Raw genomic sequence first — 16,417 nt, 5'->3', positions numbered from 1 at the left:
ACGCATGCTAAAAAAAACGAGTTGCTGCTTTTTCAATTGGAATATTGACCAACAGTGTACCCACCTTCTCTAGTTACTGCTCTTTCTTTGTTTCATGCCACTGTGACTTCCCTGTGCATGTAGTTAATGTTCCATACAGATACCTACAGTATACTGCAACGCTATACTTCATATAGCTGTAATCTTTCAAAAGAAATGTACAGTATCAAATAAGACTTTGGAAATTAGAGACACACTTAGATAGGAAGATATTTGATTTGGTTTTACCTACTGGAGGTTTCTAATCAAGTTAAGCATTGCCAAAGTACATTAAGTACAATAAAAGGTGGATCAATAATACCATATTTGCCAGATTATAGGACGACCCCGAAAATAAAGTGCCGCTCTAATTGTAGTAGCAGCGGGAAATATAACTGTTTATACATATGTAATGGTTTTTCTGGACCCACCCAATCTCAGATTGGCCCCTGTGGTCTAACTGGTCCCCATTACATGTATGTATGTTGGGGTGCACCTGCTGGCTTACAGGACTCCTGAGTCTCCCTCTGGGTTGGTATGGGGATATCAACAAGACAGGCATCTGAGGTAGTGGGGATTGAGTCCTACTCACATCTGAGGCAGCGCCTCCACCTCATCAGGATCTCTGCGTCCGCAGGAAGATGTAACTGATAAGGACCTCCTCTGTGGTGCCTCCTCCTGTGCAAGAACTTCACTCCCACACAGCAAGGGTTTGGTGAACTTGGACATCTTTATTGTCATCATAGCAGACTGCCCCTTGCAGTGATCGTACTCAGCCGCTCATTATATTACAGTTCATCCCTTCAGAAAGTTCCTTCCCTCCCAATGGAGTTGGGTCACCTCTCCCCGCAGGGAAATCACCACCTGTGTCAGGTCCCTGATCACAGTGCATATACTAATCACTAGGTCTGACAGCCTTGCTTGCTGTAGACCTCCAGAACTGAGTCATAACTCTTGAACCATACAGATAACCAACTAACTTTGGGCAGTGCTGTGTCTTATATAACTTAGGAAATAGCCACACCTCTTGTGTCACTAATAGTGGACACAGAGTATGTTACCACTCCCCTTGTGTACATATGACACCTCACCAGGGTGTGAGGGCAAACCTCCATGATTGATGCTGGCAATCCTGCATACTTGCCAGGTTTTACTGCCAGCATGAGAAAGAACTGTATACCATTTTTATACATGGCAACACATACTTACACACTCGCTCTCTGCATGTCTGTCTCTGTGTTAGGGACATATCTATTTAGTTCTCCCTCTCTCACAGTAAGGGGCGCAGACAGCTATCCTGGGGCACAGGACTAACATTTCTACCAGGTCCCACCACCCATGTGTCCATGTGTTCGCAACTCCTGCCGCTGTTTTCCCTTTCACTCCCCCCATTCACACACCTCCTCACTCTCACCCCTTCACACTTTCGCCGCCCCAATATTATAATATATATATATATATATATATATATATATATATATATATTATATGAAAACAAATAGGCGCACACCTAGTGTATTAACGTATAAAAATATGTATTTTAAGGAACATGAACTCATTCAAATGCCCACTCACAAAGGTAGTATAAAAACAAGCGTGTATGAGATTAGATCTCAATCGTCAACAACGCAGTCCTCTCAGCACACTACGAGATCCTGGCATTCTCCTGTGTTGTTCTCCACGTGAACCTGAAGCGGAACCTTCTACCTTGATCACCCGGCAAAGATGTTCCTCCGGATACAAGTGATTCAAGAGTCCATACAAGCCAATATAAATGCGCTCAATCTGAATCGTGGGGAGACTCAGGAGCTCATACACAACCTCTATGGTATCCACTAAGTGTGTGTCAGCCACACAGTTAGACCACGCCCTTCGCGTCTCATCATCAAAATGACTTCATCAGGGTTTGCCCAATTGGTATTCCCTCACAGTATATATAGGGGAGAGAAAGGTTTTTTTTCAATTAATTAATTATGCACATGTGTAAAAATCAGCTTTAATTTGATGAGGACCCAGCATGAAACCAGCTAGAAATCAATGCAATCTTTTTAGCTCATAGCAAATTTCAAAGTAAATAGAAATGAGTATAAAAATAAACAACAAGGTTAAAAATAGCAATATATATAAATGACTAAATTGTCAAAACCATATAATATGCAAATTAATTCATGCAGTTCACATATGAGCACACATGCACTAGGGCTAAGCACTAAGCAGTGATAAGTTTTAAGAGCGCAAAGTGCTTTTAGAACATGAAGTTTCGCCGAGTGCTATGCACTAAACTGTGCAAACAGGCACTTTGCACTCTAAAACGGGCTTTTTCTTGAATTTTTTTCAAAGTCCAACTTTGCTCGTACGATCAGCTGTTTGCGCTGAATCCTGCCCTTCTGCGGGATTCACTAAGCAACGCAAACTGATCGTACGTGAAAGATGCGCTTAATAAAGCTCACCAGCTAAAGGCAGGTGATAAAAAAAGCTGGACTTAGAAAAAATTCTTTGTTTACCTTTTTGCAGGCGCAAAACCAATACAACAGGCCGGTGGGTGTCCCCGGCTGACCCCGCAGGTGTCTCCGAGGGAGGCCGGGGGTCGCGCGGGTGTCCCCGGCTAACCCCGCGGCCGTTCCGGGGTCCCCGCGGGTGTCCCGGTGTACCCACGGGCCTGCGGTACCAATGTTGTGCCAACAAAAATACTAAACAATATTTCTAACTAAATACACGCCCCTAACACATACAGTACAATAATGTGCAAAATAACTATTATCCAGATATGGATAACAGATTATTTGCCCATTATTAAACACTGCATTAGCATACCTAAATAAAGTCAATAAAAACAGTAGCCAGCTAATCCAATCAATACAAGCAGTAACAACATCAACAATTATTTAATTAAACCATTAACCAATGAAACCAATTAATTCCTAAACCAACTCAAAAAGAATAGTAACACTAACCAATCAAACCAATTAATTACAACAACATTAATGAATGTGAACATTAAAAGACAAATAAATACATTCAAACAATCTCTGAAAGAACCATAAAACGCATTAGCCAACATAATACAACATTAACTACAAACGAACACCAATCGCAAACATTTTATTACATTAAGCATGAAAAAAACAAACAATGACATCCACATAAGAAACTGTCATTAAAAAAAACAACAGCAATACCAAGCCAGAAATGCCCCCCAAATATTGTAATAATAATGTATTAATCTGTACCCTAAAGTGGTACAGATTAATATATTATCAGTCAATGTGCCTCCCCCAATAAATCAACAATCACATCCAATGAAAAAACCTGTAAAAAAAGACATTTACAAACATTCAATATATTACTTACCATTAGAAGAGGTGGCCCTCCGTCTCCCGGGGGAAACAGGAAGCTCACGTACCTTGAAGGCCTCCAACAGCATCCGATGCCATCCGCCATGAAGATCCGGATCAGGTACCACAATCTTCTTTTTTCTTTCTTTAATCACCTTCTTCGATCTTCATCTGTCACCATTTCTTGTTCTTCTTTATCTTCTTTCTTCATCTGTCAATCCAAAATACCCCATGTTAAATCCCAGCTGATGCTGTCTCGTCGGCTTCTTGGGCTCAAATGAGGCGTCACGGCCTTAAATAGGGCTTGTGACGTCACATTTAGCCTCAAAATGGTTAACAGCCACCTGATTGGCTGTTCAAACCATGTTCCGACTTTAAAAAAAAATTTTTTACATGACGTCACTTAAAGGGAATGATGCCAGCCAATCAGAATGGCTGTGCTTCATTTGCCTTTAAGATGACGTCACGAAGCCGGCGTCACATGGTATTTCAGCCAATCAGATCGTGGGAACCAATTCCACACTCTGATTGGCTGAAATACCATGTGACGCCGGCCATCTTGGATTTCGTGACGTCATCTTAAAGGCAAATGAAGCACAGCCATTCTGATTGGCTGCCATCATTCCCTTTACGTGACGTCATGTAAAAAAAAAAAATTAAAGTCGGAACATGGTTTGAACAGCCAATCAGGTGGCTGTTAACCATTTTGAGGCTAAATGTGACGTCACAAGCCCTATTTAAGGCCGTGACGCCTCATTTGAGCCCAAGAAGCCGACGAGACAGCATCGGCTGGGATTTAACATGGGGTATTTTGGATTGACAGATGAAGAAAGAAGATAAAGAAGAACAAGAAATGGTGACAGATGAAGATAGAAGAAGGTGATTAAAGAAAGAAAAAAGAAGATTGGGGTACCTGATCCAGATCTTCCTGGCGGATGGCATCGGATGCTGTTGGAGGCCTTCAAGGTACTGCTGCGGCACAGTTTATTCGAGCATTTGCCCGTTCTGTGCCGCAGCAGTAGCCTGGCGCGCGCCCGAGAGTGACGGGCGCGCGCCGAAGCAGCGGAAGAGCGCCCTCCGATCGGGGCGCTCTCCCTACCGCTGCCGGGTCCGCCGGGTCCCCCGGAACCCCCTGCCGCTGTCCCGCGATCGCGGGACACCAGGGCTCCCTCGGGGAGCCCCTGGACGCGCGTGCAGGGGGCGCACGCTCCCGAAGACGCGTGACCGCGCGTCTATGACGCGCGGCACGCCGAGGGGCGGCCACTAGCAAGCCGGGAAATCTCCCGGCTTGCGGATCTGGCTGCAGTGTAATAAACTGTGTCGCCAGTGTACGTGAGCTTCCTGTTTCCCCAGGTGTCGGAGGGCCACCGCTTCTAATGGCAAGTAATATATTGAATGTTTGTAAATATCTTTTTTTTACAGGTTTTTTCATTGGATGTGATTGTTGATTTTTTGGGGGAGGCACATTGACAGATAATATATTAATCTGTACCACTTTAGGGTACAGATTAATACATTATTATTACAATATTTGGGGGGCATTTCTGGCTTGGTATTGCTGTTGTTTTTTTTATGTCAGTTTCTTATGTGGATGTCATTGTTTGTTTTTTTCATGCTTAATGTAATAAAATGTTTGCGATTGGTGTTCGTTTGTAGTTAATGTTGTATTATGTTGGCTAATGCGTTTTATGGTTCTTTCAGAGATAGTTTGAATGTATTTATTTGTCTTTTAATGTTTACATGTATTAATGTTGTTGTAATTAATTGGTTTGATTGGTTAGTGTTACTATTCATTTTGAGTTGGTTTAGGAATTAATTGGTTTAATTGGTTAATGGTTTAATTAATTCATTGTTGATGTTGTTACTGCTTGTATTCATTGGATTAGCTGGCTGCTGTTTTTATTGACTTTATTTAGGTATGCTAATGCAGTGTTTAATAATGGTCAAATAATCTATTATCCATATCTGGATAATAGTAATTTTGCACATTATTGTACTGTATGTGTTAGGGCGGAGGGGGGAGGGGGGTCGTGTATTGATGTTTGTTAATTCTTTTTTTAATATACATTTTAATTATAGTGTAGATGTGCAGGGGGTCTCCGGAGCTGTCCCGCGTTGGTTTCAGGTACGAGGACCCCCTACTTCAGGAGATACAGGCCCCATTATGGGGTGCCGGTATCCCCTGCACTTTCAAGCGTCCGCGTCACGTGACCGGGACATTGAAATTCTGCAGGGGATACCGGCACCCCATAACAGGGCCTGTATCTCCTGAAGTAGGGGTCCTCGGACCTGAAACCAACGCTGTTCAGCTCTGGAGACCCCCTGCTCATGTACACTATAATTAAAATGTATTTATTTATTGTACGATCGCCTGTAACAGCCTTGCATGGAGATGGCAAATCTCCATGCAAATGTTACAAGCGGCTTTTTTTTCTATCTGCTAGCGTACGTAAAGGTTAAGAACGCTAGCAGGGGGGAAATACATTGCACGCATGATAAGCCAGTTTTGGGCACATCCGATAAAAAATGGGCTGAGGGCCTTAGTGAATCGCGCCGCCGGCTTCATTTTTTATCGGACGTGCTAATTTTTTTCAGGCCGGCGCGAAAGCTCGGAGCTTAGTGCATAGCCCTTATTGTATTCCTCCATGTGTATACCGAGCCTGAACTATAAGAACAACTCCCCACACACATAGAGAAACACTAGGCATTCAAAAGGCTAGAAAAACATTAGGCATTCAAAGGGCTAGAAAAAAACATAGAATATTATATTCCCAAATAGTGCACACATGATGTTTCTGAATTTTAAAAAAATGAATATAATTTATTTATGGATGGATGTCAGTCAAATTACTAATTTGACTAGAAAATACCAGTTGAATTCTGGTTGCTAACTTGGCGATTAATATAACAAATGAATGTGTGTGTGTGTGTGTGTGTGTGTGTGTGTGTGTGTGTGTGTGTGTGTGTGTGTGTGTGTGTGTGTGTGTGTGTGTGTGTGTGTGTGTGTGTGTGTGTGTGTGTGTGTGTGTGTGTGTGTGTGTGTGTGTGTAATATACTCATATATGCGCGATTGACATAGGTGGAACAGATTTCAAAGGAAGCCAGAGGAGTACAGAATAAACTGCAAATGATCGATGGAAGAAAACACAGAAGAAAGGCAGGCCCCCATCTTGCATATTGTTATGTATTATTGATCAATATGTGTTTGAATTTAATTGTTAAGTATATACTAATTAATAATTATATAGTGATTTTGTATGTGATAAACGAAAAAAGTGTTACATGAAGATTAAATAATTGTGTTTCTATGTGACTATAAATGTGTGATGTATATACACACATATACATACATACATACACACACACACACATACTGTACACACACACCTCACTCTCACACGTCACCCTTTCCTTCCCCCAAATATTATAATATATAATAATAAAAAATTATATATGCACAATACAGTATATATCCCCCCTACCTACACACACACACGCACGCACGCACACACACACACACACACAATATAAGCCCCCTTACCTACACACACACATACACAATATAATCCCCCTAACCTACACACACAATATAAGCCACACTACCTACACACACACACACACACACAATATAAGTCTCCCTACCGACACACACAATATATAAGTGCTCCTACCTACACACCCACAAAATAAGTCCCCCTACCTACACACACAATATAAGTCCACCTACCTACACACACAATATAAGTCCACCTACCTACACACACAATATAAGTCCACCTACCTACACACACAATATAAGTCCCCCTACCTACACACACAATATAAGTCCCCCTACCTACACACACAATATAAGTCCCCCTACCTGTGACAGTGAGGGTGTAACCAGGCTCTTAATAAAGTTCAAGCCCTGTTTTGGTTACCTCTGATCTGAATATTTGGGTCCAAGAGTGTCAGCAACTGCATAACCTGTACTTTGCAGTAATAAGAATGTACAGTATGTGTTTTTGCCTTTCCAGGGACGCCAGTAAGCAGGGATTGCTGGGGCATGAGTTCCAAGGAGGGTTTTGCTGAGCAATTGTTGTCAGAATGTGCCTAGCTAGTCGGGGGCCAGAGTTGCTTGTTCCCCTAAAAATGGACCCGGGAATCAGGTCTGATTCCCTAATTCCTGGATACATGTTGGCACATTGTCCCGACAATATCTCCCCTTGAAAATGCTTGTGCGACTCACCGCTAGGGTTCCCTGCTTCAGCATAGCCCAGAAGGATAAATGGGGCAAAGGGATGCAAAGTGTCTCTTTAACTATGAGGTGTCCCTAGGTTAAGGGGGATACCCAGTTAATGCCCAGGTAACCAAGAACCTATATAAGGGTTCATGGGTGCTCCAACCATAGATAAGGTTATGAGGGGACTCTTAGAGTCCAGTCCAAGTCCCTTAGATAGTGTGTGTGGAATAAAGGCTAGTAGAAAATAAAGTGCAGCTTTCTATTCTATTCCCCATACCCAGAGACTTAGGACATGTTAAAGTATATTTTATTAACATGGTGTTTTAATATAAGATATATGGTTGTGCACGGTAATGAGCTGGGACTTTCAGAACCAATGTTCCGACAGACTACCAGACGCTACCAAGTTGGGGATGTAGAAAATAAGCCGGTTGCTAGCTCAAGGAGCCGCGCTGCATGTATAACAGTCAGCAAAATTATATTTATTTATTTGCTCCGGTGACAGAAATAGGCACTATATGAGGGATACTGGGGTAGCCTCCAGGGGAAGGTGCATCAGCAGCATCACAGATAAAATAAAGCTGAAGTGTAAGCACAAATATCAAAAGAGAAGCTTGTATATGGCGTGGAGTGTACTGTTTACTCATGATCAGTCGCCATGTCCCTTATCCTCGTGGCCACAAATTTGCAGTGAAGCTCAGCGTTTCTGTCGGCTTCTTGTCCAATCCTGGCATAACAGCAGAGTGAAGGAGGATCGGTGTGACGTCCAAACCTGAACAAACGATGGAACTCACCAGCCAAAAATTGAATAAAAAAACTTTATAGGCTACATAAAAAATGTGAACATCCACATGGAGAACCTAGCTCCTCCTCCCACCGCCACTGACGGCATGAAACGCGTGGGAGGAGGAGCTAGGTTCTCTATGTGGATGTTCACATTTTTTATGTAGCCTATAAAGTTTTTTTATTCAATTTTTGGCTGGTGAGTTCCAGCGTTTGTTCAGGTTTGGACGTCATACCGATCCTCCTTCACTCTGCTGCTACCAAGTTGGTGCCAGTAAGTCTGCAGGACCAGAGATGAAAGCCACAAGAGAATGCCAAGTTTGTGTGGACCATTTGGGTAGCAGAGAAGGGCCCAAGTACCCACATCCTGGGATAAATGGAAGTTGTCTGGACTACCATTTGTCTCACCAGACATGGAGGACTAAAAAGTTATTTTGCGCGAATAGCAAGTCACCGGCTTCAGAAATCTTTGCCCGGAAAATATTCTAAGGCCAGCTTTTCACGGCCAAGTTCTCAAAACTGAACGTAGCGGTCGTGACTGGGATTGCAAGCCAATTTTAGTTCCAGGACGATTTTAGTTCCAGGACGTTTGGGACTAACACCTGGTGAAGAAAAGTCCAAGTTCTCCGGAAGAGAAGGAGCGGTAGCGTGTGGCATTGCACGCAGATTTGGGTTCCAGGATGCTTTGTGCTAAGTCCCAGTCAAGTAAAAACTCTGTTTTAGATTGCACCACAGCTAGGAAAGTCTAGTTTTTTACCTAAGTTCCCAAGTAAGTGTCTTTTCAACTGTATTTTGTGTATCATTGTGTATGCCTATTTAAGTGAATAAACTACAATTTATTTCATTACCTGTTTTGCTCAATGAATAATCCTGGTATAAAAGGTGTACAATAAACCTGGTCTCCTGTGACAGGCTTTATTTACTGGTGGCAGAGGTGGAATCATTGAGCTTTATGTTTCAAAATCCTGCGGGATCTTCAAACAAAGAGAAACTCGTACATTGCGAGCTCTCAAAACAAGTAGTTACTTACACACGTTACACAAAGCAGGAAAAGCACAGGTTCTCTCTGTCACTTAGTTTAGTGCCACCAGGTGAAGATGGACAGATGGTCAGGACGCTAACAGTCTTGGGACCGTCCCCGGATTGTCACCCGGTGTGAGAGTTATGGACTACCGACCTCCGGTCGTGCAAAGACAGTGCTGGAGGAGGATCTCGAGAAACATGAAGCGAGCATAGCTTCACTTGAGGTGTGAATAACCTCGCCTGCGGATGCAGGGGCCACTAGTCCAGCCAGGGTACCGGAGGATGTTCCAGCTCTCGTGGAAGTGGAGGCAGAACAGGAGGAGAGCGGGGATGACGAGGAAGCGGATGGTGAGCATGATGCGGGAGTGGAGCCGTGGTAGCCCTAGTGGCTAGCGGTCTCCTAGATACAGGAATCACCTACCTCCGCACCACTTGGGGAATGGGAATTACCTTTGAGCAGCGGTTGCAGCTAATGGCCGCCTGTCACGGGAGTCCAGGTATTTACACCTTTTTACCGGGATCATTCACTGAGCAAAACACGTTAGTAAAACTAATTGTCATTTATTCCATTGAAACAAACGTAAACACAGTGGATTACAAAATACAGAAGAAAACACACTTACTGGGGGTCTGTGCTGCAAAACTAGACTTTTCTAGGTGAAATGGTACATAAAACAAAGTCTTTAGGTTGACTGGGACTTGTCCCGAAATGTCCTGGATCTCAAATCAAATGAAGTTCCTAACGCCACCACTCTCTTCCTTCTGGAGATGCTGAAATCCCTTTACTGGAACTGTTTTTGGCTTACAATCCCAGCCACGACCGCTGTGTTCTAGTCTCAGAACTTGGCCGCGAAAAGTGGGACTTAGAAAATATTTCGACCTGAAATATTTGATGCCGGCTCGCTGCTATTTCTCCAAGTGCATCTTTTTGGACACTCGAATTTGCCGCTGCTGTTCTGGTGCCTAGAATCTCTCCTCTGGATTGGCTGAGGGTTTCTTATAGTATTTAAGAGTTCTTTCATAAAATACTACAGCCAATCTGAGCGTGGGAAGAATCCTACCAGCCTGTCAGAGTGCTGCCAGTCTATCTAAGCCGGGCAAGCGTGGATGCACATTGATACCCTGACATCCAACACCTATGCCAACTAGGTGTACTTTACAGGAACAAATCCTCCCTAAGTCTGCTGGTCAGAAAGCGTATCGCACAGCAGATGCTAATGCCAATAATCGACTATGGAGAGATAGTATATGGCTCGGCAGCCCAAACCCACCTTAGCAAACTTGACACCCTCTACAATTCAATTTGTCATTTTGTTCTCCAATGCAACTACAACACACATCACTGCGAAATGCTCAAAGAACTAGATTGGTCATTACTCGAGTCTAGGCGCAAAGTTCACCTTTCCTGTCTTGCCTTCAAAAACTTCCTGGGCAAGCTACCCAGCTACTTGAACAAGCTCCTCACCCCTACCACATGCAGCACTTATTGTCTGAGATCTGACTCCAAAAGACTGTTCATGGTCCCAAGGCTCAACAAAGTATCCGGCCGCTCCTCCTCTTACCGTGCACCCCAAAACTGGAACAACCTACCGGAGACTCACATCCACCACCAGTTTAAGTTCTTTCAAAACTAAGACTGTCTCACATTTTAATCTGGTCTGTAACTGTTACATACGCATATAATATATATTATCTTTAACTGTGCATGCAATGTCTTGTATATAATGTATACCCTGTTCACTTATGTAACTGTATTTGTAACCATGTGTAACCTGCTTCCCCCCCTTCCCCCAGACTCTACGGTGGTGTCTAGGGTGCATGAGGGCGGATTACATGCGGTGTGGTGCGTACCTGTGAGGAACAGGAGGGCCTGAGCTTCCCGCGATGTTGTGGGGGAGCCAGGACCGGGCTTCTGGGGTGGTAGCCTCCATGATCTCTTAGTGGTGCAGCGCCTCCATCTTCTATACTCCCAGGAATATGGGACAGGACCGGTATAGAAGAACCCCTTGGGTCCCAGGGTAGTACTTTCCAAGTCACACACAGTCTTTGATGATAATGAATAGTCTCTTTTATTGACAGAGCAGCAATATCCCAACGATAGTGGCTTTCAACAGTCGCAACAACAATAGCCAGGACGGGTTATTACGCCGCTCACCTTGCACCCCGATAATTCCTCCTCTCCTTCCCTCCAAGTCGCTCCTCCGGCAGGATGGTCTGGGCTAGGGCTTCAATACCCCGTGGCCACCCCCGAGGTTAGCCTCGAGGTGGGTCTTGGATTCTCCCCATCACCCCTGGCAGTGGGGTGAGGGCATTGGTCCACCAAGTCTATAATTCTATCAGCTCTACTAAAGGACGCTGAATCTTTCCACTCTTCTCTCTCTCTGCTCCTGCACTCTGCGCAGGGGAGACCGCAGTCTCCTCCAACTCCTCGGACCGATCTGCAGGATTCTTCGACTCACGGCATACTAACTGATCTGCATACTCCCGGCATAACTAACCGGCAACTCCAGACTCTCGATATCACTATCAACTAACTCTCTAACTCTACTCACAGGAGTTGGCTGCTAAATATAGAGCTAGCCCCGCCCCTCGTGATGTCAGCAGAACCTCCCCTCTTGCTCACGCCTGCAGCAGAGTCCAGGCCTGCATCTACCACTCAGGGCAGGGCTATGAAGGGGGAAAACCCATGATGATTACTGGTGCCTGATCTTAACAGGACTTACCACAGCAGAAGGAAGATAGGTATTGCCTGTGCTGTTTACAGGGGGCTACACATGTACTATTTGTTATTATAACTCTATGCCCAGGACATACTTGAAAACGAAAGGTAACTCTCAATGTATTACTTCCTGGTAAAATCAGTTGTATATCAGTTGTAAGTGTAGCATTTTATAAATAAATAAATGCCATTTCCCAGAATCCCTGGCTGCACTGGAAGTATTGCATGCTGAGAGAAAAGCTGGGTTGTAGACCTGAGAAATGTGAATGTGCTCACGGGTGATGTTTGTAGTTGCTATTTTACTTGTAACTTTTTCAATCTTGTCAGAAATAACTGTAGCCCTGGTAATAAATGGGGCTATAGTTCTATCCTCCCCCTGGGTAAACTCTACTAAGGGCAGATTGCTCAGAGATGCAGTCCTTGAGCATTTAAGAATTAAGTTTGGTAACACCGTTTACATAAGGGAGGATAAAATATGGTTCGTGATAAAGGCTTGGAGTACAGGCAGGAATATATTTATGCATAATGTCCTGTACAGACCGGAGAATGAGCCTGTACAACCCTTCTTTGTTAAGATTGTGGATCACAACGGGCGGGAAGTGAAGAAGCCTGATCCCCGTCATTATTATTGAGTTAGGGTTCTCCATGTTGGGAGGTTCCCATTATGTTATGTCGCCATCATGGGTGTTACAGTCTAGTGTACACAATAATTAATTAATTATGTTTGTATGTTCACAGATTGTTCACCTACAGGATGGTCCAGCAAATTAGGTCCAAGTGGGGACCATTGGATTCCACCTGAGGGAGAGTGTAGCCTTGGTAAGAAATCAGGCTATAGTTCTATCCTCCTCCTGTGTGTAAACTTTGCTAAGGGCAGATTGCCAGGAGTTGACATGGGTTTTCCCCGCTTACGACACTGGGTTGTTTAAGTGAAGGTAGGTCATGTGACCCTGTGTCCAATCAAGAGACGCAGAGGTGGTGCCTACTGGAGGTTACATAAATCAGTGTCACTTCCTATTTAGAGTCTGACTATGTAGCACAAGTTAGAAGTTAAGTGATAGATTTGGAGGAGAGGAGTGATCAGCTCATAAGTAGAGCTGATCCAACTATAGGTTAGTGAGGTGAACCAAGTACCTCTCACCCTGCTTAGGGGGTGAGGGTAGAGTTAGCCCCACTCTGGATGCCCTTGATCCAGAGTGGTAGCAGGGAGGACCATCACAAGGGAGAACAGTTGGTGGACGGTGTATGAACTGTACCTGTCGGCTGCTGCTGCTGCCCTGGAGAATAAAGACTGTTGCTTTTAAAGACAAACCCTGTGTGAGACTGGAATCTCTCATCCCTGTGTGGGAAACTCTGTGATAAGGATTCCACCCCGCATTCCTGGGGCTTACTATAGATGGAGGCGCTGCACCATTGAACCAGAACGAAGGCAACCACCCCAGTAACCTGTTCCTGTTATCCCCCATATCATCGCGGGAGACCCAGGCCCTCCTGTTGCCAGCAGGTATGCACCACACAGAGGCATATAGCCAAACCCTAGAACACCTTAGGGGCCCGATCTACGATTGGGAGGGGGTAGAAGGGCTACATAACAATAATATATTCAACTGCTTAGTTTTGCAATTGAGGCACCTGTTCTAACTTGTTTTTGAATTCTCCAAATTTCAGCCACAATTTAAATATATCACTTATAAGGATCAGCGTACGTAGGGTAATTTTTTTTTTTATCTTGCACAGATTGCATTGTTTGATTAGCCACCGGGAACTGCCTTAGTACAGCTTTATTTTTGCTGATGAACAAGTCAGCCATTTAGTTACTGAAACAACTCTTGCTAATATATTAAGGATGGTGCAAACAGGTAAATAGTAATGGACAAGAAAAGATCACTGTATACTGCACTCCGATATAATGGCATGCTTAGAGAAATCAAAAGAACACAAAAATTAAAATGCAACTTTTATTTGTGGATCTAAATTATATAGTGATATATGAACAAAAAACAATAAAATGGTTAAAGGTGTCCGGCCTGCAGGGAACTTACTAGCCTATATCAGTTGTAAGTGTAGCATGGCTGGCCCAGACTGCCTCTCTAGCCCATGTTACGTAAGCCCTTTGTAGCTAAACGCTGTGACAGGCTATCCTAGGGCTTTGACCCCCCTCATGCTGACTCTGAGTGACTGAAGAGGTGGTGCCACAAGGTTCTGTGTACAGCCAATCATGGTACAGACCCTGTGCCCTCCCCTTCTGGAGTCTCAGAAAGGAAGTCCAAATTATAGGGGAGATCTCATCCACCCCTCCTAAGGAGAGGAGGTGTGTGCTGCTCCTCCCGGCTGGGAGCGAGCCAGGCCAGTCAGTCCTCCTGGGCTGACTGGGCCAGAGAGATCAAAGGCCTCAAGACTACAGAGAGCCCAGCACCATCCAGAGGCCTGGGACCCTCTGTCATCAATCTGCATCCACTGTATACCATCTGCAGTGACTGCACAAATAAAGCATCCCTTTTCATATACCCCTGCCTGAGCTCTCAGTCTATTGGGTAGGGGTAAGGATGAAATCTGCACTAGTGGGGGACTGACTCTGGAAGTCCTGGAGCTCACTGAGCTGGAGGCGCTGACACCCTGAGTGAACCTTGAAGATCATCAAAAGCCTGTCCTGTTCCCCACACCATCGCGGACCACTCAGCTCTCCTGGACCTCACAGGTATGACCGCACCCCAATAGCAGTAACCAGTAGCGACATCTTTCAGAGGAGGGGGGTGGGGGGGAACTGTGTTACATAATCAATAGTCACATGATTGTTGTAATGCAATTGACTTTTGACACTGTAACAATGATTGTACATAAACCTGGAACAAGTGCTATAAACTGCACAAACCCCCTCTAGAGACAGATAGAGTGAGAGTAAATAGAGAGATATTTATATATATATACTTGGGACTGGGATAACCACCTAACTTCCCTAGGTGCAGGGAATCCTTATTTAAGGATTTCCCCCTGAGAACAGTTACAAAAACAGGGCCGTAAATATCCAGGCAGCTTTCTGCTGAAGCCCCCTTTCTTCCTGGCTGCAGATTGAAAACCCTTAGGCTACGCTTATAGTGCTAGTCGACGACGACGCGACGGTCAGGCGACGGTCAGGCGACGGTCAGGTGACAGTCAGGCGACGGTCAGGCGACGGTCAGGCGACGGTCAGGCGACGGTCTGATAATACCTCTGATGTTTCATGCCCAAATTACTATTGCCCAATCAAGAAGCCTGAGAAATTTCCCTAGCAACCAGTCCGAGACAACTAAACGGGGTTTCTTAAACACCTGAGTGTCCCCAGGGGCAGGTGAAATATTCCTCTCTGCCTCTGCTTCCCCCTATGCACTCCCACGGTGATTGACTCCTGCCTGTCAGGGGTAGGCCACATGGACCCTTTGATCTGAGGATGTGGGTGCTTCACTTAGCCCTCCCACCCAAATGCTCTTCACACTTCTGGCCCAGCTGGGCCTTTCAAGCCCCGACCTGTGGCACCAACTTAGTAGCCATCTGGTCTCTGGAGTCAGTGACTTAGAAACCCCTCAGCTCATATACAGTGCATCAAACATATATACCTTTATTAAATGTACACTTTAATAAAATATGCTTTTACACTTTACTTGGCTAAAATAACTAGGTCTTTTCTGGTGCGAGGGATAGAATGAGCCCTTACTTTATACTCACTAGCCTTATCCCTAACGCTCTGTAAAAACCTGACCTGTTACAGTATTTTAACTAAACCTCTCGGCTTTGTAACTTAGCTGGAGTATCCCTTGAACCCCTATGTTATCTAGGGATCCCCGGAGCTACAGGAACACTTTTCATCCCTGTGCCTCATTTTACTGTGCACAAAGCATACATGTATGTTAATAAAACATACACTTTAACAATCCTAAGTCCTTCTGGTTATGGGGAATAGAAAAAGAAACTGCACGTCAATTCCCCCTAGCCATATTCCCCACACACTTTATAATAAACTTAGTACGGATTCTAAGAATCCCCTCACTACCTTAGATGATTGGAGTACCTCAGAATTCCTATACCGGTTCTGGGTGACTGGGGCCTTTACTGAGTATCCCCATTAATCTAGGGACCCCTTGACTGTTTCAGGGACACCTCACATCCCTATGCCCCGTTGTACCTGCGTAGTCTGTGCTGAAGCAGGGAAAACCTGTGGTGAGTCGCCCAAGCGTTCAAGGGGAGATATTACAGGGACCATGTGTCTACATGCAGCTAGGCATTCGACCTGATTCCTGGGTACATTTTTAGGGGAACCAGCAACTCTTGGCCCTGTCTATA

This window comes from Ascaphus truei, chromosome 2 (genome assembly GCF_040206685.1).
Source record: "Ascaphus truei isolate aAscTru1 chromosome 2, aAscTru1.hap1, whole genome shotgun sequence".
NCBI classification, from domain to species: domain Eukaryota; kingdom Metazoa; phylum Chordata; class Amphibia; order Anura; family Ascaphidae; genus Ascaphus; species Ascaphus truei.
Note: the sequence above shows the minus strand (reverse complement) of the source record.